Source organism: Lissotriton vulgaris, chromosome 2_1 (assembly GCF_964263255.1).
Source record: "Lissotriton vulgaris chromosome 2_1, aLisVul1.2, whole genome shotgun sequence".
NCBI classification, from domain to species: Eukaryota; Metazoa; Chordata; class Amphibia; order Caudata; family Salamandridae; genus Lissotriton; species Lissotriton vulgaris.
The window spans coordinates 355703467-355730502 of NC_141687.1; positions in this window are offsets into that span (position 1 = coordinate 355703467).

The window sequence follows — 27036 nt, forward strand, 5'->3', positions numbered from 1 at the left end:
GCCAACTAACCAACCAAAAGCAGTGGGCGTGTCCTAAGTCCCATGTGGTAGGTTGTCAAAAATACGTTCCAGCGTTAAGAAATAAGTGTCGGGGCCTAGCAATGGCAAATAAGGGCATACATTTAGCACTGTATTTAAGCCATGTTGAGTCTGTTAATATCATTCTTAACCTGGTGCAGCTCGCACCGCTTGTGTGATTGTGGTTAATCACATTTCTTTCCTAATTCCCACTTATATTAGGCCTCCTTACTGAGTCTTTGTGTGCTCTTGCTGATTCACTTCACTTCCTTGTCTTTTTCAAAGCCTGATGCAGTGCCGCTGCTATTTTTTTTTTATTGTGGTGTTTCCTTTTCATATTTTTCATTGCTCCCCAGTCTAATTTAAAAAAAACGAATCTGTGCTCCTTTGGATAGGTGTTTTGATTTCTGCCCCTCTTCGGCTCAACTTCACCTCTTTTGAGTAACTTCTCCTCACTTTGTCTCAGTTTAACTAACCTACATTCATAAGAAAAAAGATTATTTTAATGGCATTTGCAATGCACACAAACTTTACAGGTTCTGTTGTGAGATAAAAAAGATCTGCATTGTCCTTAAATGATATTGCTTATACTACATATGAGGACACATACTCATTATAAGTGTCTAAAATGATCCATTGACTTTGGTCATAGAGGACGGACTAGGAAGGGGCCTCTGTATGCCCAAGCCACGGTCTGGTGGAATATGTTTGGGACCTCATGAAATTAATGGATCGCTCTTGACCAGAAGGCCAGTTTAATTGGGTACCAAGAGGATCAGGAGGTATTTTTGCTGATGTCAAATTTCCCTCAAGTCTTGGAGGACAAGTGGAGTATTTAGGAAGGGCATGGATGCCAACTACCTAGTTGAGGCGCCACTCAAGAAACCGCCACAGAGTGGGAGGGAGGTGAACCATGCCCCCTTGCTGGCTCCAAAATTAGTCTCCGTACTATTAAACAAACAAGAGGCAGTCACATTGGCGCCGGGCTCTTGGTTAGCGTGAGGTCCCGCAACACATAATACATTCCCACTTCCCAACCGTCGAGTATTTAGGTAATAACCCTCTGAAAAATACTAATTCTTCCCAGCGGGAGGGGAGGATAGAGAAGGCGGATGGGTACCTCGAGATCCTCTACACATACGGATGTCCCCAATAGTTACACTTGCCTTTAATATGTTATGCTAACTTTGTAAATTGGTGATCTTAAAGATGACATGTCAGTGCGCACCAAGATGTTGGTGCGTGTGCCAGTTATGTCTATGTAACTATAATGCATAAGTTCTCGGCACCAGAAAATAACTGGTGTGTGGCCTAGTTATTCAATGCAGCCAGTCTTTGCTCTGAAAGCTTTATTAAAAGTACATGCAGCTGACGCACATGCTCTATTGGACTAGATGGTCCAAGAAACCCAGACATTGTTTTTAAATCATCATTAAAAAAACATGACATCATGCTCTTGATATAAATGCTTACTTGATGTAGATATCCTGTGATACCAGGCCATTGAGTGTAAAGCCCCACAGACCTAACAGAGGTTCCAGACATGAGCGTGACACAGTGTGAAGAATGTGGACCATCAAACAATGTATTCTTCCCCAGTAAATTAACCACATTGACATTGGTGCGGTGGGGAGTCTGGAAGCGACCCAAATGGGGTATGAGCAGATCCCTACCTCCTATTTTTCCTAAAGGGACAGGGTGTCCTTTGATGGCGTGACTGTCTGTAGGATACCTTAAATCCGATGACCCTCCTAGGCCAATACTGCCTCATTCCTCCATGCAGTGAATATTTCCTTGATAGCTTTGTACCATGCGACTGTCCCTGACTATTATGCACAGTATTACTTTGTGTGGTGGAAGTAAAGTACTTCTCCTTATGTAAAACCACTGGCTGAACCCGGATGTATTGACTGATGTTATGTCTCACTGAGTTCTGAGTTAGTTTCTACCCCACACCAAATCCCTGATCTGCTCGATTTCACTACCCGAGCGGATATTCCATTATAATTACCCACCTAAAGTAGTGAAAAGAAGCATGTGCATCTAGCTCAGATCACAGCCCGCGACCTTGTGCAGTGATGTAGTGCACATTTCTTCATGGCACATCTGGGAGTGTGGAGACATTGTGACGAGACCGACCCCACACGGGGAATCAGACACTTAACAGTGTGCTATACATATTTTGTATAGCACACGTTGCCAATTGAATTGCCTCTACGTGCAACCATAATGTTGCTACACAGGGGGGCTGAGCCAGGGGGCCGTCGTGTTTAGCCCAGGGTCAATCAATTTAAAGTCGGTAAGCTAGGATTGAAACTGAGGATATTTTCAGAGTGAGACAAATGGTGAGTCTGCTCATTTTCATCTGCAAGCATCTTTTCAGTGTTCAAATACTGGAAACCCCATGGTGATTTCAGAATGATAAATTTTGAGCAGATGCCTTGAAATGTGGCGGAAAAGTCTACTGGCCTTAGCTTATTTAGCAGGCTATTGAAACTGGGCGTGAACTGGATTAGATGTTGTTTATGACACTCTAATAATTTAGGTTTTGCAGATGGCTCCTAGCAGTTCCAATATCTACCTCTCATTTTCTTTGCCACAGTGAACTTAATTTGCACTTTATAATTGATTATATTAGAGATAGACTGCTAATATTTCGGTTGTCATTCTGGAAGAATGAGAAGGCGGCTCTAAGTAGAGATATTATACATGACTGCCTTTCTTGCGCTAATGGTGTTCAAATCCCGTGGCTGGTATATCTTAAAAGGGAAATTAATAATATTGGCATGCAGAAGACTTTAGCTTCAATAAGAAAGAATTAGCATCCACTTTCTCTGACTCAGGTCATGTTTTTTCTATCTATGAGAGCTCCCGTCGGCTCACCTACTGGCAGCTACGTGGACGCTGGGAACGCTCTTTATTAATTCGTCTTAGAGCAGACACTGCTAAATATTTGCTGTGCTTTCCTCTGGGTCATCAGTCAAACCTGGGTGCTATTCCATGTCCATGTGATGGAAGAACAGCCCAAATAATGACTCCCTTTATGTTTTTTTGTACATTTCATGAAATGTGTGCTAGGCTGTTTTCAATCCCATTACTTTAAAAAAAGGTGCAATAATTAGGCCGTCTAGAATTCCATTTATATTTGTTCTGCAATTATCCGATGAAGAAGTTAGTTTACTTGTAGGTTATTTTCTGAGACATGCTGTAAGGGCACGGGGCACTGTGTTGTTTTAACTCATGCAGCTAGATTTGTATGAACCTTTTAACTGTTTTAGGTAATGTTTTTATTAATGTTTTTACATCCTTTTATGGGCGAAATGTCACCTGAATTAAGTTACTTGAATAGACACTCCAATAAACAAGTTACCAACATTATCCATTTGTATAAATGTCCTTTCCTTTAGTTTCTGGGGTATATCAAGCTCTTCCCAGCTCTAATCATTTTCTTGTCTTCGTCTTTTTCTTTTAATATTTCTTGTCTTCGTTTTTTAGGTCTCGCCTGTCGATGCGCATGCGCATCGAGCAAGGCGAGAGTATTGCGAGTTATCCACTCTTTATCCACACTGCAAGGAATCGTGGCGATTCCTTGCAGTGCCCGTGACTTTTAAGGTCAATGCGCATGCGCATTGAGCTTATGCGCATGCGCATTGACCTTAAAAGCGCGTGCACGTCCGTCTTTGTTTACCCGCTCCGCCCCCTCCCCTTCCCGCCGTGTCGCATTTCTCCTCCCCCCTCCCCTCTCTTCCCTCCAGCTTGTTTTTTGTTTATTTGACCCGCTCCGCCCCCTCCCCTTCCCGCCGTGTCGCATTTCTCCTCCCCCCTCCCCTCTCTTCCCTCCGGCTTCTTTTGAAGTGTTCCTGACAGTTACTCGCAAGTGGGTTGGAAGTACAATAAATACATGAACTTGCCCTTTCATGTGTGGAGGCTTCTTTATAGAATTGGTGACGATCCCCAACACACTGGACTCATCAGCGTGCAACCCTGTGCAATATCGCTCCACATTCTCCTGCTGGAAATCTTTTGGATTCTCTGTTTTCTAAAAACAACAGGCAAGTACTGGCTATTTTAGCACTATGCGTTAACTAATTTCAATGAAAAATTGTATACCATGGCGGTAAGTACCTTTTGCGATGCTTGCAGCATTTGTCATTATCTAAGATGTATGTGACGGTTCAACTGTATTAACGGCTTCAACCTCAACTGTCACTGCAACACTTCATCATTACGCTTTGGTTATGCGTTGCCTCCATCTTGAGATGACAATCCGAATGCATACAGCGCAACGTTCGGTATACTGAAGCACTACGCAACATGCGTGCTACCATTCTCATTCTTGCTGTGCATTGATTGTGCTGCTCAGAGTTGTGCCTAATCATTTCCCAAAGGTTGGTTATCAGAGACTGCGGCAGTATGCCCACTGGTTTCTGCTTTTAGGTTTGGCTTCCACAGCATTGATTACTATTGCCTTCCTCAGCGGCACGCCCATTGGAAACTGAATGGATTGTTTTATTGGCTGCTTATTGGCTTCTATGGCATTGTTGTATTGGCTTCCTCAGCAGCGGTGTCACGCTTATTGGGAAACGGGTGATTTCCAGTCTCACCAGCACGCTGTAATAAGGCAGCACCCTTTGCTTATATATTAGTGGTACACTGGTCATATTGTTTGGGAAATTGTTGTTGACCGTGAGTGAAAGTACGTTTTGGGCGCCAGCATCTGAATTCTGCAGAGCATATTGTGGTGCTGGAGGTAAACTATTAACAGCTTTGTCCCAGTTCGCTTTCCTTACAGAGACCTTGGCAGTATCGTTTTGTACTTGAGCTGTATGTTTTACTAGATATTTTACACATATACCATTTAACATTCACTCCTACTCATAGTACTGTTATAAGGTTAATTCGCATTATGGCTTCAGGGAATGTTTGGAATCTATCCCCACCACAAGCCTTCCTCCGGCTTCTTTTTTCTTAACCTCCGAGTAGCGACTTTTTTACCTCATTACTTAGAATGGATTAGTCAAATTATTACTTAAAAGCACTCTCGCTAATCCAAACAGCTTCTGCTTCCATTTTTAAGGTTCACATTCCCCTTGTGTACCAGCATTGCCCGAATTATGGCCACTTCTGTTCAGTAATTCTTTAGACGCCACTTGTGACGAAGTACTTCTTGGAAACATTCTGCTTTCACCCATTCCCATTGCTGTGCTTGAACTCCTGAGGGCTTCTATGCATGCTGTTCACCTTCCATGAATGTACAGACACCTGCCCATTGCAGGAGAAGGTAACAGCAGCCTGTACAGTATGTACAGTATGGTGGTAAACAACACAGTGTACTGGGAACAAGCAGTTCCTGCAGCCCAGCTCTGCCATGAGAGCGGAAGTGCCGTGAGAGAACAGCTGTTATTTATTTTTCGTCTCCTGTGACATAACTGGTTGGCTTCTCGTCACTGAAATGTCCTTACCTCCCAATATTGTGTAATTTATGAAAGCAATTGATAACATGCGAGGGAATGTATGTGTGTAGTGTATCTTGTATAGCGCACAGCTGCCCCAACGGGGCGTCCCGGCGCTTGCTTAGGGAACCCGTCCTGGTATTCCCCTGTGAGATACCCGGCAGGGTATCCGCAAGGTGAAAGCCAGGCATCCCGCCGCGAGGGGCCGTTGTGGAGATTAAGCAAGCTATTGCCCAGAGTCGCAGAGTGCGAACCCGTGGTTCGAGTAGGCACCGGAGTGAGAATTGTCGAGTCCGTGGACATTTTGGACTCAAGACCCAGCCGAGCCGGGAATTGAACCCTGGTCCCGGGCTGACCTCTGCTTCCAGGTCTGCCTCCTCTAACCAGTGAGCCACACTTCTCCAGTGAAATATACGTTTGCCACAGGCTGGGATACGTTTTGAATACAGATGGATCATTCATTGCCTCGTAGTCATTGGTTAAGAGTTGCAGTTTCGTCCTTTACAATGGCATGGATGTACACGGTCCTGAAATCGCAGCGACCTTGTTTTTAAATTCTCTCAGATGAGTCTGGCTTATCGGGCAGCATGGATATTGCCCCTTTAGATCTGTGGCAGTCACACATCAGGGTCTGCCAGGCACGTGACTGATTTTGCCATACCTACTTTGTGATCGCGAACCAGTGGTGTGCTGGAGGACCTCATAATTTCCTTGCATGCCAGTGTACTTTTGAGTACCTCACAGTGGTAATGGTGTAATGTATTTACACTGCTAAGAGTAGCTACATCAAGCGTATAACACAGTTGGAAGCTTTTTTTCTGTATAGGTATGTTGTTTTAGTCTGATGTGACAGCTAAAGTTGCCCCTGACAGTTCAACTTGACGGCCATATGATAAGTGCCAAACTGCCACTTTAATCAAATGTTATGATTTCTTGTTTCTTCACTGGCCAGAAATCAACCATAATCTATAGCTACATTCCGTTTAGATGGTTTGGTTTGGCAACAGCACAGCAATGATTACCAAGTAGTCTGTATACGTAGCATTATTTTAGTTTATAGGACCTTCTTTGAGCTCTTGGTTTATATTTATCAGAAATTAGAGCAAATTAATTACATCATATGTGCATAACCGTACGTTAGATTTATTAGTACAAGCATCTGAACTCAGTGCATGAAATAAAAAGATCTGCTCTCAGCATCTTGCTAAAACTAACCCTTGCATGTGTTCAGTGCCTTGCAAGCAATTGTATTCATACGATTTGAGTGGGAAGTGAGCTGTTAAAAATATCTCTGGGTTACACATTGTCTGTTTAATGCCAAAAGCACGGAAACCCGAGCAATACTGTTTTCTTTTTTTTTTTTAAATTACAGGTAATTTATACACATTTAACTTCATAGAGGTTAATATTTATTTTCAAGAATGCAATTGAAGAGGTATTTACATGGCAATAACATTTTTTACAGCAAAAGTACGCAAAATCAAAGTAAATTTCGAATTTAATATTCTGAAAGCATATCTATGGTAGCACGTTAAATTGAATGCCTACCAGTGCAAGGTTCAACTACATTTTACAACTACGAAGACATAGCTGGGTATATACCCTCACTCACCCTCACCATCACTCACCCTCACTCATCCTCACCCTCACTCACCCTCACCCTCACTCACCCTCACCCACCCTCACCCTCACTCACCCTCAACCCCTCACCCTCAACCCCTCACCCTCACTCACCCTCAACCCCTCACCCTCACCATCACTCACCCTCACTCATCCTCACCCTCACTCACCCTCACCCTCACTCACCCTCACCCTCCCTCACTCACCCTCAACCCCTCACCCTCACTCACTCACCCTCACTCACCCTCACTCACTCACCCTCACTCACCCTCAACCCCTCACCCTCACTCACTCACCCTCAACCCCTCACCCTCACTCACCCTCAACCCCTCACTCACACTCACTCACTCACCCTCAACCCCTCACCCTCACTCACCCTCAACCCCTCACCCTCACTCACCCTCAACCCCTCACCCTCACTCATCCTCAACTCCTCACCCTCACTCACCCTCAACCCCTCACCCTCACTCACCCTCAATCCCTCACCCTCACTCACCCTCAACCCCTCACCCTCACTCACCCTCAACCCCTCAGCATCACCCTCACTCACCCTCACTCACCCTCAACCCCTCACCTACCCTCACCCTCAACCCCTCACCCTCACTCACCCTCAACACCTCACTCGCCCTCACCCTCACTCACCCTCAACACCTCACTCGCCCTCACCCTCACTCACCCTCACTCACCCTCACTCACCCTCACTCACCCTCACTCACCCTCACTCTCACTCACTCACCCTCACTCACCCTCACCCTCACTCACCCTCACCCTCACTCACCCTCACTCTCACTCACCCTCAACCCCTCACTCACCCTCACTCACCCTCACTCACCCTCACTCACCCTCAACCCCTCACCCACAACCCCTCACTCACCCTCACTCACCCTCACTCACCCTCACTCACCCTCACTCACCCTCACTCACCCTCACCCTCACTCACCCTCACCCTCACCCTCACTCACCCTCACTCACCCACCCTCACTCACCCTCACTCAACCCCTCACCCTCACACAGTGCAATAGGTCTCGGAGCATTTGAGTTAGAGCTTTTAGATTTGTTTATGGCTTTTTTATTTGTAATTCTTTAGCATTGGCTACAGGAAACAAAAATGCTAAAGATTTACAAAAAAAACCCATAAACAATTCTAAAAGCACTAACTCTAATGCTGCGAGACCTATTGCATTTCCAATGCTTGTTCTTTTTAGTTTCCATTTTCTTTCTTCTTTCCATCTGCTAGTCCTGCTTCCTTCCCTTTCTCCCATTACCCTTCTTTCTTTTTATTCCCTCTCTCTTTCTATCGACCTGTTTCATCATGTTTCTGTCTTTCAGGCTGTTTATTCTTTCATTCGTTCGCGTGCACTCGTTTCCATTTTCTGCCGCCTTTTCCTAATTATCATATCATCTGGCCTAGTCTGTGTCATCTTGACGGACCTTTGAAACACGTGGCAGCGCAGCCTCGGCCGCCTGTGAGCCAGGTGTCCTTGCTGGGGTCTCTGTGCTGTCCTTTACAATCTCTTGGGTTTCCTCTGACACTATATTTCAGCCAAAAGCACAGATTACCATGTGGCTGCCTCTCATCCCTATCTTCCCTGGAGAGTCAGTGTAAACAGCTGCTTCCTTCCTGACTTCCTCTCCGTTCCGCTCACATCCTGTGACCCCCCACCCCACCAACTCCCCCCACCTCCGGGCCCTGCACGTCTGCCTGCCACCAATAGAAGAGATAGCCCGCTTTTCTATCTGCCCCCGTTGAAAGGGGCAAACGCTATCATTAGGAAAAGGCCCGTGCTGTCTGCGTTGCCTGTCATTTTGGGAGTCCCTGGGCAGCAGTGGGAAGTGAGGAGTAGGGGGGGTGTTGTGAGAGTTCATGGCGAGGTCAGGCGGTGTATCAGGGCCGCTTGTTCCTTCTTAACCACTTACTTCTCCCTCCTACGATTTAGAAAACTAAAAAAATCACATAGTTAATCTACTTAATTTCCTATTTGAACTCCCATTTAAAAATGTCCCTCCTTCTCTTCCCAGTGTTCTGTTTTCTTGTGTTTCATCATTTTTCTTCCATATTTTTCATTCTTTTCTTCGTTCCCCATTTTGCTTTCTTTCTTTTCCCCCTTCCCTTTCTTCCTTTTCCACCCGCAGTTCTTTTTCTTTCTCCTCTTTCTCATATTCTTGTCAGTGCTATTTCCTTGTTCTCTTTTTATTATTTTTTTATTCTGCGTTCATCTTTCACATTCCTCTTTAAGGCTAACCTTTTAAAAAACATATTTTTGGTTGCAAAAATGTTGAAAGGAAGTTTGCAACCTCAAAAAGGATATTTGCTATTTATCAATTCTTTTTTAACAGTCAGTAAACATTTAGTGACTCCTAAAATGGGATTGCGAATGGATACCAATTCGGTATTTGGAAAGCAAGGGCCATATGTATGAACACATTTTCCCATAGACACAGAATGTGCAAAACCCTTTGATACATGTGTTTTGAGCGCCCCTTCCACATACAGATTCTGTGCCCTAAATGGTGCAATATTAATTCCAGTCTTCTGGTTGCAAACCATTGTGAAGTTACTAATCCAAAAGGGGGGATACAGTAACTCATGTGCAGTAGGGCAGGTGTCCCATTTGGATCTTTTGCCTTTCTTGAATTAGGAAAAACGTTTTTGTTCATACTCCAATACAGCATGGCTCGCAGAGCAGCGCGTGCGCTACCCAGACCGGACCTAAAGAAGCAGCCTTATTTCAAGGGAACTGGGCTGCTTTAAAAAAATAAAAACTCTTTATTTAATAGCAATCATAGACATGGCGGACTGCTGACCCTTGCAGGTCACCATCCCTGTGATTTTATCCTATCAGCGTGGGTCACAATTTGCACCTACCTAATATTATTACTTAGGTATTTCGGATTGCGGACCACTCTGGTTTGAAATTTTATGAAGCAATTTTTACTACATAGGTCGGTTCTAAAAATTCAATACTGGTAGCAAAAATTCTGGTTGCCAAATGAGACCAGTTTTTGCTACTAGTATAAGGATACATCAGGCCCTATGTCTCTTCCACTGTGTACAGAAAGCCCATTTTGTAATCTACGCCACGACTTCCTACAATATGAAATATAGGACAGTTAAAACAAGTGACTATCACTCATGCTGTTACATGTTAAGCAATCCTTTGGAAGGAGCAAGGAGAGTCATGATATGTCAGTGGAGTAAGTTTCTGAGTATTGTGCAAGATTACTGCTTGACTAAGGCAAAACTTGGCAACCGCCCAGGGTGCCACCCGCAAAGGTGCGAGTGAAAGCACATGGCGCAATGATGACTGGAGACAGTCAGCTGCTTTATGAGTAATTTATTCTAATTACTGTCATTATATTTACACACACACACACAAATATATGGATGCAGATACTCAGAGTGTAATATGCTTTTTATTACAGTTCTTTAGTGTAATTACACTAGATGTTGTCTTCCACAAAAGCACATAGTTAACGTCACTTTAGAGTGATCTGCTGCCTGTGTTATGGTAGTCTGTTCACATCCAATGGGATCTAATGAGAAAGGGAAACACTGATTCACGCCTGACCACCTATAAGATCGTTTGCTCTCCCTGGAACCTTCTGGGCATTCAGGCATCTTGGTCAAATTTTTTTGTTAGAAGAAATTCCCATTCTGTTGGTCTTGGAAGTTTTTAATAGAATCAACTTGGCCTTTACATGTGGCCCACTTGGGCTACTATTTCGTCCACTCTGCACTAGCAAACAAGCATTTACAATGCAGTAGATCTCGCAATTGCGAAATTTTGAGCTATTGGCATTGTAAATGACAATGCCTTTTATTTGTGTTTAAAAAACCTGCCATAATACAAGGCATTATCATTTACTATTCCGATAGATCAAAGTTTCTAAAATGCGAAACCTACTGCATTGCAAATGCTTGAAGTTTACAAGCGCCCCGTGCTACGCTTTCATGTTCGTAGAGGCCACACACCTTTCTTTAAACAAGCTGGTCTAACGAAAGGTCTGTGGCCGCTATTAAAGTGAAATCACGGTATGGGGCGCTTTTAACAAAAAAGCATTTGTTTATCAAGTTGACAAACAAATTCTTTTTTTTGTATAAAGGCCCAGTGAAAGAGCTGAATGTTTCAGGAAAGCATGTACTGCTTGCAGAAGGAGAAATCTTTAAAGAAAAGAGGGGCATATTAGCAAAAACCTCGTTAAAATTATTGCCATTTTAGCAGCAGGAAACTGCCGCTAAAACGGCGATAATGGGCTTGCTAATATGCGCTATAGAATTCCAATAGATGCCCAGGTTAGATGTCCTGCACATCTAACCTTGGCTTTTTTTGGAATTCTATAATGAATATTATCAAACCCATTATCGCTGTTTTAGCAAGTTTCCTGCCGCTTAAACGGCGATAATTTTAAAGGAGGATCTTGCTAATATGCTTACAGAGTAAATAAGACTTATTGTGTAACAACCAAAGTAAAAGGGAAGGTTACAAATGAGGACAAGGAGGTACTAAGGAGGGACTAACAAGACTATTAACGAGTCAGAAGCCAGCATTTACGAAGGACAATGACACAAGCCAATGACAAATATGGGCGGAGAGTTGGCGGTGCTTCAATTTCATACTCCAATATAGCATGGCTCACTCGCAGAGCAGCGCATGTGCTGCTCAGGCTCGATCTAAAAAAAGAAGTTAAATTAACAGAAAATTATTTATCTCAAGGTTAATTGAAGTTAAAGAAAGGAAATAACTACGTTGTCCTGCCCTGCTTAACTTTAGGAACACCTTCTTTTAAAGAAAACATCTTGCTGGAAAGTGTAACACAAAATGATAAAGCCTATTAATATTCAAAATAAGTATTTCATTAACTTGCACAACCATTTCACCTTGGTATATAAGATTATCCATGACTTGTTCTTGGATGCAGACGACAGCTCCACTCTGTCGAGACCACCTGCTATGTCTTCATGGCTAGTATCACACCAGTGTCTCTTCTGCATTGATGTAGACAAGTTAGCTATTTGTGGCTACTGCCATATATAAAGTGAAATAAAGCTATTGCCAAGGATCACACAATTTGGTTAATGAAGAAATTGAAGGACACACCAGAAGTGAGGAGCACATATTTAATTCTCGTCTCTGCTCAACTTCAAGCCACCACGGTCAGGATCAGATCAACAGCTCAAGAAGCAGTTCAAATGGTTCGTCACATTCCAAATGGAACAAGGAATTGTGAACAGGGAATATACTACATAAGAATTATATAAATAAATAAAGATACAAATTAGAAAAAGGGAATAATAGATAAATATAAAATTATAACACATCTCGGTAGCATGGTAAAAGAAGATTATCCTCCACCGAGAATTAAAGTAATACTCTCGATAGAGAACCATCAAGAAATACAATACAGCTCTCCAATGAAGAGTATGTGAGCAACTTCTCACTGAAACTCATAGTCTCTATGTCATACTGGTGCCCATTGACACCGAGGGAAGCAAGCTACATTACCACCATCTGATACAGGAGTGCGTGATGCGGAGGGTCCACTGTGTGCGGAATTGGTAACTGTCCCCGGACTATTGCACCTGGAGATGCGATCCACACTCCAAACTTTGCCATCTTCAAACACTACCATGTTTTTTCTTACCTGGGTTATTCTTAATGGTGTAAAAAATTTGCCAAAACATCTCCCTATTGGAATGAGTATCTTGACCACCACCCGTTCCCCAACGCACCACCTCCTGTCTTTCACAATGTATTTTTCATCATATTTTTTTTATAGTTATCCTGGTGCATTTTGACCTTCTCACTCATAACTTCTTGGTTGACCCACATCGTTGCTCCACCAACCATCCAACTAGGAAATTATTTAGTACCAGGAAGCCTTCCTTTAAGCAAGGAGAAAGGAGAAACCCCAGTAATCACATTAGTTGCAGTGTGATATGCCCATAACTTTTGTTTGACTGCACATTCCATAGGAACCCCAACATCTCTGCTGCCTGAATACATTCCTTCAGCATACGGTTCACCCTCAACAAGGCCATTGGCTTTTGGTAATATAAAGCGGTTTATAGTTGGACAATAGAAAGATCCCTCAAGTACTGCTGCATCCTGTCCGGGGTGAACTGCACTCCATTGTCTGTAGCAAGAGAGCTTGGTTTATCTTCAACCATAAATGTGTCAGTGAGGACATCAATCATTTCCTGGATAGTGACATGATTGATTGATATGGCAACAATCCAAAGAGAAAATTAATCAACCAAATCCACCCTGAATTTCTCTCTTCCAGTTGAGTTATTGAGGATACCAATAATATCCAACCCAAGTTTGTCCCATGGTTTGGCTGGTAACTCAACCGGTGAGAGTGGTGCCTTCCTCACCACCATGGTCTTGTCACTCACAGTGCACTTGATACAGTTGCTCACGCACAAGTGCACCAAAGCATCCATACCCGGGAACCAATACGTGGCTCTCACTAGTGCTTTGGTGATGCTTTTACCTAAATGGCCCTCATGAGCCAGGTCAACAATTTTCTTCCTCAAATCCTTAGGAGGTATAATCCTATCACTCCTCCTGACCATCTTGTCATGGATTAACAGCTTATGTCTTACTTCCCAAAAGCTATGAGCATTATCCTGTAACCCATTAGGTTTGGGAGGGCACCTATGTAAGATCATATCTTTCAGACCCAAAATTTCCGCATCTCTATCCGAGAATTCTTTGCACTCTTCATTAAATATACCAGGAATAGTCACATACAAAACAGACACATCAGAATCCTTACTTGCAACCTCCTCCTTCCCCTCACAAGGTAACCTAGAGAGGCAATCTGCCTTCAAATTATTCCTTCCCGGTACTAAATCGACTTTGAAATTATACCCCTCTAAACCTAAGATCCATTTAGCTATCTGAGGGGTAGCATGCTCGCTTCCTTTGGTAGATAAGATATACATGAGTGGTTTATGGTCTGTCCTTAGCATAAAAGGTAAACCCCACAGAAAAAAACGAAAATGAGCGTCAGTAGAAAGTACAATTCTTCTAGTCTTGTGAGAATTCCCTAAATGGGGTGCCTCCTAAATAGCCAGTTTAACAGCCTCAAAGTGAACGCCCTTCTTTAGAAGACGCCTTATAGGCGCTGTGTGGTCAGCAAAACCCCTTACATATTTTGCCAGGTATTCAGTTAACTCCAAACACGATTTGAGTTCTTCCTTATTCATAGGAGGGGGTGCCTCCTTGACAGCAATAAGTTAGTCTTACTTGGGTTTGATACCATCCCTCGAAATGTTATGACCTAAATAATTCACAGATTGAACACAGAAACTACATTTGTGTGCCTGAAAAGTCAATCCAGCATTTTGTAAGGTATTGAGCCCCAGATCCAAAGTTGTATTATGACTATTGACAGAATCCCCCCAAATCAGCATATCATCCTGAAAGTAAAGAACATGGTTAATATCCTTCAAAAGCTGATGCATCCTCCTGCCACAGCTTCCAATGCAAATAGCATCCTGCGGAACTGAAAAGCTCCAAACGGTGTGGTGAAGGACGTAAGCGATTTAGACTCCAGGTACAGTACTATTTGATGATAAGCTGAGGAGAGATTTAATACGCTGAAATAACTTGCCTTACTAATCAACCTTATCATGTCGTTAATTTTGGGTAGGGGAAATCTGTCAACCCATATCCTATTGTTTAGGTCCCTGAGGTACACACATAGACGAATACCAGTTCCGCCAGCCTTCTATGCAACGACAATGGGGGCAAGCCAAAGAGAACTTTCTATTGGCTCAATTACACCTTGAGCCACGTTTCTTTTAACTCATTTTCCAAAGGCACACACATTAAATAAGGGATGGTCCTGACTTTATGACCAACCGGTACAGCCTTATCTTTTAAGATTATTTTATGTTGGAAGCCTCTCAGATGAACCACATTTTTGCTAAATACATCCGGAAAATTACGTAGCACCTTGTCTTTAACATGTGTAATACCGATTGCCAAGACAGGTTCGGGACTATTTGGATCCAGTTTAATCCCCAGTTCTTTTAGCTACTACCACCCAAGCAAGTTAAAACCTTGTTCAACCACGTACACCATCCCTCTGGTCGAATGTTCCTAAAAAGAAATGCCCATTTCTAACATACCCAATAAAGGTATTGAGTCCTGATTGTAACCACCTGGTTTAGCATCAGCTGACGTAAGAACATAACCTTTGTTCCCCAACTTTCTCAGTTACATTAAGTTATCAATGAAAGTATAAGGCGAACAAAAATCTTCATTCTCACTATTGTATTGTCTAATTGGACTTCACACACTGGATAATCCATACACTCCTCCCTAGTTTTAATTTGAAACACAAAATTCCTTGTCTGTTCATTAGACTGTTCAATGGCATGGACCTGTTTGTCCAACTCCCCATTCTTACAAGAGCGAAATGCCCTCTTTTATTGCACTTCCTACATACACCAGACCTTCCTGGACACACTGGATTGTTTAATTAAAATTACCACAACTGTAACATTTATACCCTTCCTTGCTTCTATTCAACATGTTTTGTTTACACTAGGGGTACTATCCTTCTCACAGCCATTTTCTTTATGATTGCCTCTGACACAAATGTCCCCCATATCAAATACTATAACAAACATTTCAAGACTAAATCATGCATATAGAAACAGCAAATGAAACATATTTACACTACTTTTTTTCTTTATATATAGCTCTTTATTAGTTTTCCAATACAGCATAGAAACATGACTGATACATGCGAGGTACAAGCAAAATTGTACTACAGTTCATCTACATGACACCTTTCTGCGTTAACATCATTTTAGTGTATCACATAGGGTTACAACAAATGCAGAGAGCATTATATCTACATTATAAACAAACTAGAACAATCATGACACCCAATCCTTCCACCCCTCACTAGATCAGCTCAATGCATATAAACACATAGGTATAGTCGCCATCGACCAGGCTTTAGCCGTGCAATACCACATGGAACATCAGGTGCTACAGAATTGATCATTCGAGGCCTCTAAAGGCTCCAGACCTTTTCTGTATTCTAAGCCCCACTGCCTCTGCCGTACCCCATTTCTCCACATCCTTAAGCCGCTGTCCCACTCTTGGTGCACCTCTGGTTTTCCAACTCATGGTGATATTTCTCTAGCTATGACTAAGGGGCACATGCATCATTCGAAATACTGGTCGCAAAGGGGAAGAATCTGCAAATCTGCCCCTTTGCGACCGGTATTTTTGCATTTGGGATGCATCAACCCAAATGAAAATTTGCAATTTAAGTAATTGCAAAATGTGCGATTACTTAAATTGCGAATGCATTTAGGAAATTGCAAATTGCAATTCCCTAAAAGCAATGCATGATTCAATTTTAATTTGCGATTTCGTAATTAAGGATCGCAAATTACCATCAATTTAAACTTGATGGTAATTTTACGAAAACTTTGAAAAATGCACTAAAAGTTCCATGTTACACACACACATGCCCTTGGGGCATGTGTGAGCGCAACAAGTGGTCACATGGCAATTTCAGGGGTGCATCAGGGTGTCCTTTTGGCACCCTTGCACCCTTGAAATTGCATGGGCAATTTGCTAGTGCCTATTTGGCCTCTAAGCCTGTAGGAATGAATGGGAAGCTATTTCTTAATTGCAATTCGCAATTTGCGAGTCACAATTAAGGAATGTGTAAGAATTGCAGTTTTTTTGCGATTCCTACATGCATAAGTACTTGCAATTCCTAAATTTCGATTCCTTAAAAATCGCAATTTAGGATTCGCAATTTCTTACTTTGATGCATGTGGCCCTAAGCCCAGATCTATGAACGTACATACTTGTTTGGTGCCATGCGTCCTTACTATGTCTTCATCAGACATATATCTGGGTTGAGCAACAGCTGTTTCTCTATAACCTCCTGTAATGTCTCAAGTATTTAATTCAGGAAACACTGGGGGCCTTATCTATGAGGCTCCTGGTGCCGCTGTCACCTCATTTTTTGTGACGTTCCGTGGTGCAGGATCCTGCTCCATATTAACGAGGCAACACTAAGCCAATTTTGGGGCTTAATGCTGCCCTGTAAATATTTTTCCTTTTAATGCAGTCTTCCGTGTTAAAGTAGCATGCAATGGGTGCTGCTTGGGGCATTCTCAGCAACATCCATGACTTTTTGACACTGCCCCAGAAAGAGGAAAAAGCATCTTGTGATTTGTTGTGTGCAGGAAGGCTTCCCTTCCTGCACAGAAATAGCTGCATAAAGGGCCTACGGACAGCAATGCCTCTCTTCCGTGGCACCAGTGATTCCGATTAAAACACTTCTAATCGTTTTTAATGTGCCGTAGTTACTATTTTTAGCACCCTATCAGCCATCTACCTTGACCTCCCATCTATCTCTCATGCCCTGCCGCAACACATCAACACCCCTCCCCATCCCTACAAACAACTTTGGACCAGCCTGACGTAGCTGTGGGTGATTCAGGTGACTTGGGGAGGTGGGAACGTGTGTTCAGATGCAAGTCCCTGTTTTCATGCAGCCTGAGAACAGGGACTGCTGCCTCATTTTATTCACCAGCAGTAGCAAACGTGACACATTTCTTTCCACCCAGAACGTTACTGGAGCAAGGCCGGCTCTGGCAGGCAAACAGGGCACCACGGTACATAGGGGTTAGTTGGGCAGTGGTCAGGTAGACTATATGTAGGTAGTTCATCTACGTGAACTTAAAGCGGGGGATTCTAGACACGGTTTTGAGATTTGCCAACATCCGCTCCCAGGCACAGTCCAAGATCTCTGTATTAAGCCTGCCCTCCCGGGCACTTTTCAGAGAGGATGTGTGCGGCACAATGCCATAGTCATCACCATGTACAGCAATGTCACCGCCAACCGCTCGTCAGGGTCCTCATCAATGTTGGATGGATCTGGTGGGCTCCAGCTCTTTTACTTCCCAAATTAGACGTGTCGCTTCTTTCAGAGTGAAGTATGTCAGGAATAGGCCAGAGTTCAGATCAAAGTACTGAAATGTACGAAATGTACCCCCTGTTAAAAGTCTCCCATACACATCAGACAAAGTTGCCAGCAATGCTTAGCTCTCCGCAATGCCCTTGGTACTACCCCTGAAATGTTGCACCCCCAATCAAAGAAATGTCTATGGTACCTCCCTGTATGATCTCTTTTATGACCACTCCAAACAAATCCGTAGCATCTCCAATCCATTATGTGGGCCAAGTCAGCTGTGCTACAGAGGCATAGCTAGACCTTTAGCCGCCTGTGGCGGTCCCTGCGTTTGCCGCCCGCGATGGCTGCATGTAAGAGAGTGGGGGGTGCTGGCAATTCCTGTCTCTGTCACCCCGTAATGGCTGCAGGTAAGAGCGGCGGAGGCTGCCACCCCCAAAACTCATGCCACCCAGGGCGGACCATTCCCTCACCCCCACTTGCTATGTCACTGCTGTGCCGTATGTAATACGTCTTGAAATATGGGGCGTCTGAACTGCCCTTATCTATTAGATGTATCTCTTTCTCAATCGAGATCCGATGTCTAGAAGTGCCCCTTATTAACTCTGCTAACCGTCCATTGAGGTCATAAAGAACTTGTGCTTGATCACTCCTGGAAGAGCAGGATGGTATATAAAAGCTGTGGGAGGATGAACATTTTGGCTAACGCCACTTTACTGAATGGAGAGAAGGGCAACATAGTCCAAAAATCAATTAAACAAATTTACGTTTTGCAACTTCCATGTGTGCTGCATTAAGCAGCACACATAGAAATTACAAAATGCCATTTAAAGGTTGTTTATGTGCAGGAAGGAATACCTTCCTGCACATGAACAATCTTCCCCTACAACGCAGACATCCTTGCACTATGGTGCAAGTGTGTCTGCGTTGGCGCTAGGCGGCTAAACTTAGCGCCGGTGCATGGGGAAACGCAGGGCTGCACTATATCCTGGTAAATACGGTGCAGCCCTGCCTTTTAGAAGTGGCGGAATTTGGGGATAAGCCAAGGAGGCTAACGCCACGATCCGCCACTTCCTAGTAAACATGCCCCAGAGTTTGGCCTGCAGTGTTAGCTACAGGTGATCACTCCAGAGCATGGAGGCTACCCTATAGTGTTTCCAATAAGTGATTGTTTCAAAGATCAAGGGTTCAAAGGTCAAGGAAGCTATACTCTGGTGTAGGTTATGTGTTTCTGTGTGAACCAGGCTCTTGTAATGTCAGAGAGGTGCCTTTGAAACAGCAATATCTTCAGGTCATTTCCACAGGTGAAAGGATATGGGCTTGGCAGGATTGAGGCCCAGATTTTTCGTGCAAAGCCTGAAAATGATTGCTTGGTGAATCTAGGGATTTTCGGGCAGAAGGCATCCTTGCTATATGATGACCAAAGGCCCACTTAGCAGCTTCGTTTTTTAACTAGCTAATCAGGTGTGGTATAACAAATGTTTTTGTCTGTTGATTTGAAAATGCATTTGGCTTCACTGACCAGGCCATCGGAACTGGTCTAATGTGGTTCAAACAGCGGGTTTGCTCCTTTGCACATAGTACAACTCTGAGACGGGCAGTCTGATGTGCAGAAGAACCATTAGCAGGGCGTTGCCGTAGAACATTCTTTATAGGAGTAGTTCTTGGATAACCAGCTTGAAGTCAGGTTTATCAGGGTGTGTTGCGTCTTTCTCAGTAGTCGAAGTTGGTACAGAGCTACCTTAGCTGTGTTTGTAATGTGAATGTCGAGTTGTAGTTTACTGTCAAGCAGGTAAACAAATGATTTTCTTTTATCAAGCCTGGTAGATGGGATTCCTTCTCTGGTAAGGGATGCCAGTCATTTTTAACCCCTTACGTGCTGGGCCAATTTTCACCCTGTACGGCCGATTTAGAGAGTGGGTGGGATTCGGATGGCCCCTGGCCATCCTCCGCACATGCCCACTGTGACGTATGATGGCCGGGGCCGTCCAAAGCACCAAAGGTGTTAAGTCAAACCTGCTAGATAGAGGAAGACCTATTGTCAGCTTACCAAGAACTTACAGTGGTCTTAATCTCCGCCCATTGGTTACCATTGGTTGGATCTATTGTCAGTGTCATTTGCTGCCTTCTTATTCGATGGCTTGACTTATCCATCTTGTTAGTTCCTCCCCTGGAGCATAGCTTCTTTACCTGTGCCCTTTCACTTCTCATTTTTAGGGAACAATTTTTTTATTTTTGCCTATACACTCAATATTTTTCAGCAGTCTTCCTTGTGTGCTCTTCTTCCTCCGGGCTATGTACCTTCTGATAGCCCTGTGCAGGTACGATGGACACGCGGACAAAGTTGTGTAAACCAAACTGAGAAAAGCTTTGGAGTCAAAGTTAATAAACTACTGTAACAAGGCAGGACTGCCATTTTTGCTTTTTTAGGTCGAGCATTCAAGACCTCTTGTATATACTTTAGTATATACTTAGTATATATTTATTTGTGTTAGGTCGAGCATTCGAGACCTCTTGTATATACTTTAGTATATACCTATTATGTAGTTATATGTGTATGTACTTTGTGGGCTCTGGAAATCAGCCCTAGGACTTGTCTGCTTCCGCTTAGGGTCTTTTGTTTCTGGTCAACTGCCTCTATTTAACTTTCTTGATAGAAAATGACCAGCAGATGTCAGTAAAATACCAGAATCACTTTAGCATTCTCTAAATTCCAGTCACACAGTTTGGTGCTTACTTTCCCTCCATGTTAAAGAACAGGAGATGTTTCAGCACCCAGGATAATGTGCTGCATAGCTAAATACATATAAGGTCCCAAAGGCGAGACCGATTGCATTGCAAATGCTTGTCATTGAGAAGAGTCACCTTTTGATGTTAAGAAATACCAACGCCGATTCATACTGAATAAGTTGGCAGTATTTGTGCTGGGGTGAATTCTCATTCATTGTGCCCCATGGGCCAGTGATCAGGAAACTATTAAGATAAAGAATTTGCAAGAGATTGCCTGTATTATTTCTAGTGAGCACCTTGTTACGCAATGAGACTTTTAGGCCACAACAAATGCACAAACCTATTTCCTATAACTAGAAACAGTGTCAATTCAGATCATCATCACTTTTCCAGCTGTCTAGTACTGACACACTTCCATATGTTACATTCATTGCTCCCAGAAGAAATGCAGTAGACCTTGTATGATAGACTGAGTGTGAGTAAGTTTCTTAAAGAAAGTATTGTCTCAATGATCTTCCCAAATGTTCTGACAGGTAAAAAGATACATCTTGAGTAAACCATTTCACCTGGGGCTCTGGAGAGACTTACTATATTGGACAACTCTGTGCATGAAGACAGGGTAGGAACATCTTAAAATTACTCTTGAAGACTGTTAGAATTGGGGGTCTCTAGTTGGCACAGGTAGGTATTTGTGACAAATAGGGACCCACTCCTCTAGTCATAGTAAGGGGGATTACACTCCTAAAATAACCCCTGTTCATCCTCTAGGTGGCGTGGCGCGAGCAGTCAAGACTTATTTCAGGGGCGTTGTAAGTTAAGCATTTGTGACCACACACAGTGACCCAGTGGCAACACTACAAATCGACACACAAGGTTTTATATCAAAAATAAGTATACTTTATATAGAGTTACCACAAGACCAATAAACAACAAAAAGAATCCACAGTACTATTAGCTTTCAAGAGTTCTGGTTAAAAAGGCTTAAATCAAGGTTCTGTGCAAGTTGGTAGCCTGGGTGGGCTACAGCGTCGTTGAAAATAACAGAGTCCAGCAAATCCAGCGGACTGCGTCGGTACGGGCCCATTCAAGTGTCGACAGACTCAGTCATAGTATCTTTTACTTGGGGCGGCCAGCACGGATGTGCGAGCCGGTTCCGGTGATCGTCGCAGTGCAGAAAGGAAGCGTTGCAAGACGCCTTGTCCCTCAATGCGGTGCAGGCAGCAGCCCATTGACAGAGTCGGTGGATCCAAGGCTTGCGTTGCAGGGCGAGATGGTGCTTCGATGCGGTGCTTGCAGCTTGCGGTGCGGTGAATGAGCCGGAGTTCGGGAGTTGGCGTCGATAAGTCCGGAAAGCGATGCGAGTCGGGCGGTGCGTCGCGAAGCGTGCAAGGCGGTGCCCAACTCCGGTGCGGTCACAGGACTCGAAGTCAGCAGCAGTGACTGCGTCGGTCAGACCAGTTTGATTCGGTGTAGCGAGGCGTTACACGTCGTGGTGTCCTACCAGTCGTGGTGCAGGCTACAGGTCGTTGACGGAGTCAGTGAGTGCAGAGCTTGTGTTGTTCGAGGCGGATATTGATTGGTGCGGTGCCTACAGGACACCGGGCCGGTCGTGAGAGTCGGTCACAGCTCCCTGCCTCTGAAGCCACTTGTTTTGAGCAGCAATTCACAAAGGCTGGTGAAGTCCACTGGTCCTGGTACTTTGGTCAGGGGGCAAGCTATCTTTCAAGCCCTTGGAGATCGTTGCACAAGTTGAAAGTCCAGAAAGTTCTTTCTCCTCTCTTCGGCAGTCAGGCAACCACTGCCGGCAATCCACCAAGCAGCACTTCAGCTTGGGAATAGTCTCTCCTCAGTTTCTTCAGGTTCCTTCTCCTCAGTAGAGGTTTCATCTTGTAAGTCCAGAAGTGATCTAATGTCTTGGGATCAGGGTCCCAATACTTATACCCCAAAATCATTTGTTTTCTGAGGGGAGATGGTCCTGTGCCCAGTCAAAACCAGTTCTGAAGCACCCTGTTTACCAGTTTTCTCCTTTGATTTTACAGCACAGGGCAGGCACATCAGACGCCCCACAGGAGGTGGAGCCAGCATTGTGGAAGGCAAGTACAGTCCTGGAGCACTTTGTTGACAGTCTTCCTTCTCTTCTTTCAGTGTGCAGGGCAGAGACATCAGACACACCACAGGGTGAGGAGCCAGCATTGTAGAGGGAAGGCCCAGCCCTATTCAGATCCCAGGTGCAACTCCTCCCTCCCATCTGGATGCAGATCTCCCCATTCACCACCGGGCTGCCCCAGCCAGTCTCCTGGAATTCCCCAGCCCATTCACACACAAACCCAGACAAGGAATACACAACCTCGCAGAGGTTGGCTCAAATGGTTAGGCAAGCAAATACATACTTTCTAAAAGTGGTATTTGCAAACACAGACTATTAAAATAAACTTTACTAAAAGATGTATTTTATTATTCTGAGTCCAGGCATACTAAACTCGAATTTCTACCTTGTTCTCTGAGTCTGCTAGGATTATAAACATGTAACAATCCAGCAGCCTTTCTGGTCTATGGAGAACAGGTAGCCTTGCAATAGTGAAAAGCGAAAATGGTTATAATTCACTATTAGGACATGCCACACACATCAGGGCTTGTCCTACCTTATACTTACTATGCACCCTGCCTGTGGGCCTACCATAGGGGTGACTAATATTAAGAAAAGGGAAGGCTTAGGGACTGGCAAGTGGGTGCACTTGCCCAGTCAGCATTACAGTACCAGACTGCTAGCAGGCTCTGCAATGGCAGACCTTAGACACATTTTACAAGGCTGCTTCTGTGGGTGGCACAATCGGTGCTGCAAGCCCACTAGGAGCATTGGGATTCACACGCTCTGGGCACACTCAGTGCACTGTACTAGGGTCTGACAAGTAAACCAAATATCCAATCAGGGAACCACTAAACAATACATCAATTTACATCAATTTAGTCTAGGCAGAGCATATGCACTTTAGCACTGATCAGCAGTTATAAAGTGCCCAGAGTCATTAAACCAACAAAAACAGGGCAGAGAGGATATAGGAGGAAGGCAAAAAGTTCAGGGATGACCCTGCAAAAAGGGCAAAGTCCAACAAAGACAATCAGGATTAATATACAAAACAATTGTACGAGTTGAGAGGATAATACTCCTGTGGAACGTAGCTAAAGCCTTCTCCATGTATATGTTAAAGAATTAGTAGCAGTAGGTAATGCTGCACTGTCAAGAGGTGAAATGCAGCAGGTGGGACAGTCAAAGCAATGGAGAAGTCAGCTGACTGGTTGTTAAAGACCCCTCTACGACTATTCCAAAAACCTACAGTGGGCTTACAGCCCACTCCCATTGGTTGACTTTATTTCTTTGGTTCTTGTTAGATGGCTTTTTGCACCTCTTCTTGTGTTATCCACTCCCCCAAAGCATAGTCTTTTTAACATTCTTTTAATTGGCTGACATATTTCATTCCATACCAACTTGTTTTGTTGTTAAGCAACTCAAGAGAGTGCATGGGTTTTCTGGATTTCTCCCTCATGTGCTTCTCTCCTTCCCAAATACTCACTCCCACGCTCCATTTTGCTCTCATTATGCGTTGCTCTCTCTCTCATACCCTCCCGTCCCCCCACCAAAACCCACCTGTGCTCTGTGTTGCTTTCTCCCTCGTGTGAGGCTTTTCACCTCCATTATCCCACCACCCCCCCATCCGGTTTTATTTTTATTTTTACCACTTGCCCACATCCCGTTGTTTTTCCAACATTGATTTTTTTATTTTATTTACAGAACCAAGTGACATCTGCTTTCTTGAATTGGTAAATAATAAGTTAAACAAAATGGCACCAGTGTTATTCAGTAGGTGCGTGCTTACATTACCAGGCATGTGTGGCCTACTGATTGACGCAGACGCCAATAGTGCTATAGTGCATATGTTCTATGCATGCATCGCTTTATGATGCAATATTCTTTCTTTAGCTGATGCTGCGCTGCATCGGCAAAAAGCTATGGCAAAGCAAAAGGGCACAAAGGCAAAGCCTATTGACTTTGCTAATGCTTGTTTATTAGGAAGGTGGCAGGTGGCTTTAGTCGTACGTGGTGTTTGATCATCCATTTCTGCATTTTAATATGCTTCAATGTGGACGGTACATTAGAACTGGGCATCATGAGCTTACTGAGGTATGAATGTGCCCAGGTCAACTAATATCTCCTAACAGATACTAAAAAGTATAGGGGTAAGGACAGAACCTTGCAGAACACATTAGGGTGCAGGGATATGGAAGTGCCTGGTGGTCCATCCTTACTTGTTTGTAGCACCCTTTAATCTAAGACCTAACCTATTTCAGCACTTTGCCTCCACTGCCCACATAAGCAGCATTTTCTGTACTAAATTATTACAGAGGCCACTGAATACATGGGTATCAGAAATATGTGTAGTGTTATTTCCGTGGTAATTATAGGTTTATGTTATTTATGATGATTATCATTGACGTGCCAAATGTGTCTCCGATCACATCTATGTGCAAAGCAAAAAATAAAAGTACAGTTAATTAGCAATGACTTAAAATAAAGCATGCTAAAACCAAGGATACCTCTAACCCCTACATTACAAACAAAACTGCCAAAAACAATAGTCAGTCCACCCATCAGAAAACAGCAGCTGATTCCAATCATGTCAATGTATGAGCAGGCTACTGCAAATATGCAGATTCCAATGTGATTCTCAAAAATTGTAAATAAGGGACAAGGCTAAAGTAAGATGGTGAGAAACCAGGGGATGCTGCAGAGAGTCGTCCTTGGCATCCCCTAAATGTGACAATACCAGAGATCAATGGATGAATGTGCTTGGAAACATGCCTTAACTACTGGTGATAATTTAAGGGGGCAGTGAAGGAATGGGCATGAAGACCTACGATCATTCAAAAGAGTCCAAGATTTGAATGTGCATACACAGACTTACGTAAGTCATAACCATTCCATAGCACACTACGTGGTGCATAATCCACCCGTAGCACACTAATGCACGTTGCTCCTCTCACGCCTATATGTGATTTCCTCCTCAGAGAGGGAAAAAGATGCCTTATAGAAAAGGCCTTCATCCCTAGAGCTCCGTTAATCTTGGCTGTTGCAGAAAGGGGTCCTTATGTCAGATTCCTTCCTATATGTCCCTTCTGTAGTGTGCAGTTTGCAGTGCTGTTCTAGCTCCCGCACATTCTAGATCGGGGTGCCCTCATTTGTATAATGCCAGCTCCATGCCAGTGAGTCAGCATGCTTGCCTCCAGTTCTAGAGCATGCACAGGGGGACCTCTGAGTGACCTGTCGAACATACATCAGATTATGCAGAGGGCATTTAACATGCTCCTGTGGCCTGGAGGTATCCACGAACCTTCCATGGCACACTCATGTTAGATGTGTGGGCACTGTGCACATCACAGGGATGCCCCCTGGCAGGGATGAATGTGCCTGTGATTTCTTTTCATGTTTCTGAAGTCATTTAAACGAGTAGCAATGAGTGAGTACCAGTAACATATGTTATTTGCTTCGGTACCAGTGACATATGTTATTTGCATCGGTAAAACATATGTTATTTGCCTGGGTACCAGTAACGTATGTTGTTTACAGTACGATGATGCGAAACGCTGACATTAAACGAATTCAGTAACATTGTATATTTGTTGGAGTGATTGTCCCTTCTCTGCCAGAGGGGTGACTCAGGATGACTGAACGCTCGCTCTTGCTTTCGGAAAGCTATTTTAGTTCATGTAAAAATGAAATCTAAGAGATGAGGCAATTTGGTGATTCTTGTTTCTGCTGCTGAACTAGTGTGACAAGCCTGGTGCTTTGATGATCAAAATATTGTTATATCTTATCCATCCTCCCTTGCACATCCATCCATCCATCCACCCCCACGTGAACCTGGGAAGGGTGCAGAATGGGGAGATGGGGTCCTGGACGCGAGAGAGGGCAGTGGAGAGTGGGCCGGTGAGGGCAGAATCTAACAGGGGGACACCACACGCCCACTCAGACCCTCATCCACCCACAACTATCCGTTCATCCATCCATTTCCCACTACATTACACCATCCATCCACCCCCACGTGTGCCTGGAAGAGGTGCAGGTGAGGGGAGAATGAAGAACAGAGAAAAGAGGGTTAATCCAACGGGGCGGACACCACACGCCCACTCAGACCCTCTGCCACCCACATATATGCTTTCATCCATCCATTTCCCACATCATTACACCATTTATCCACCC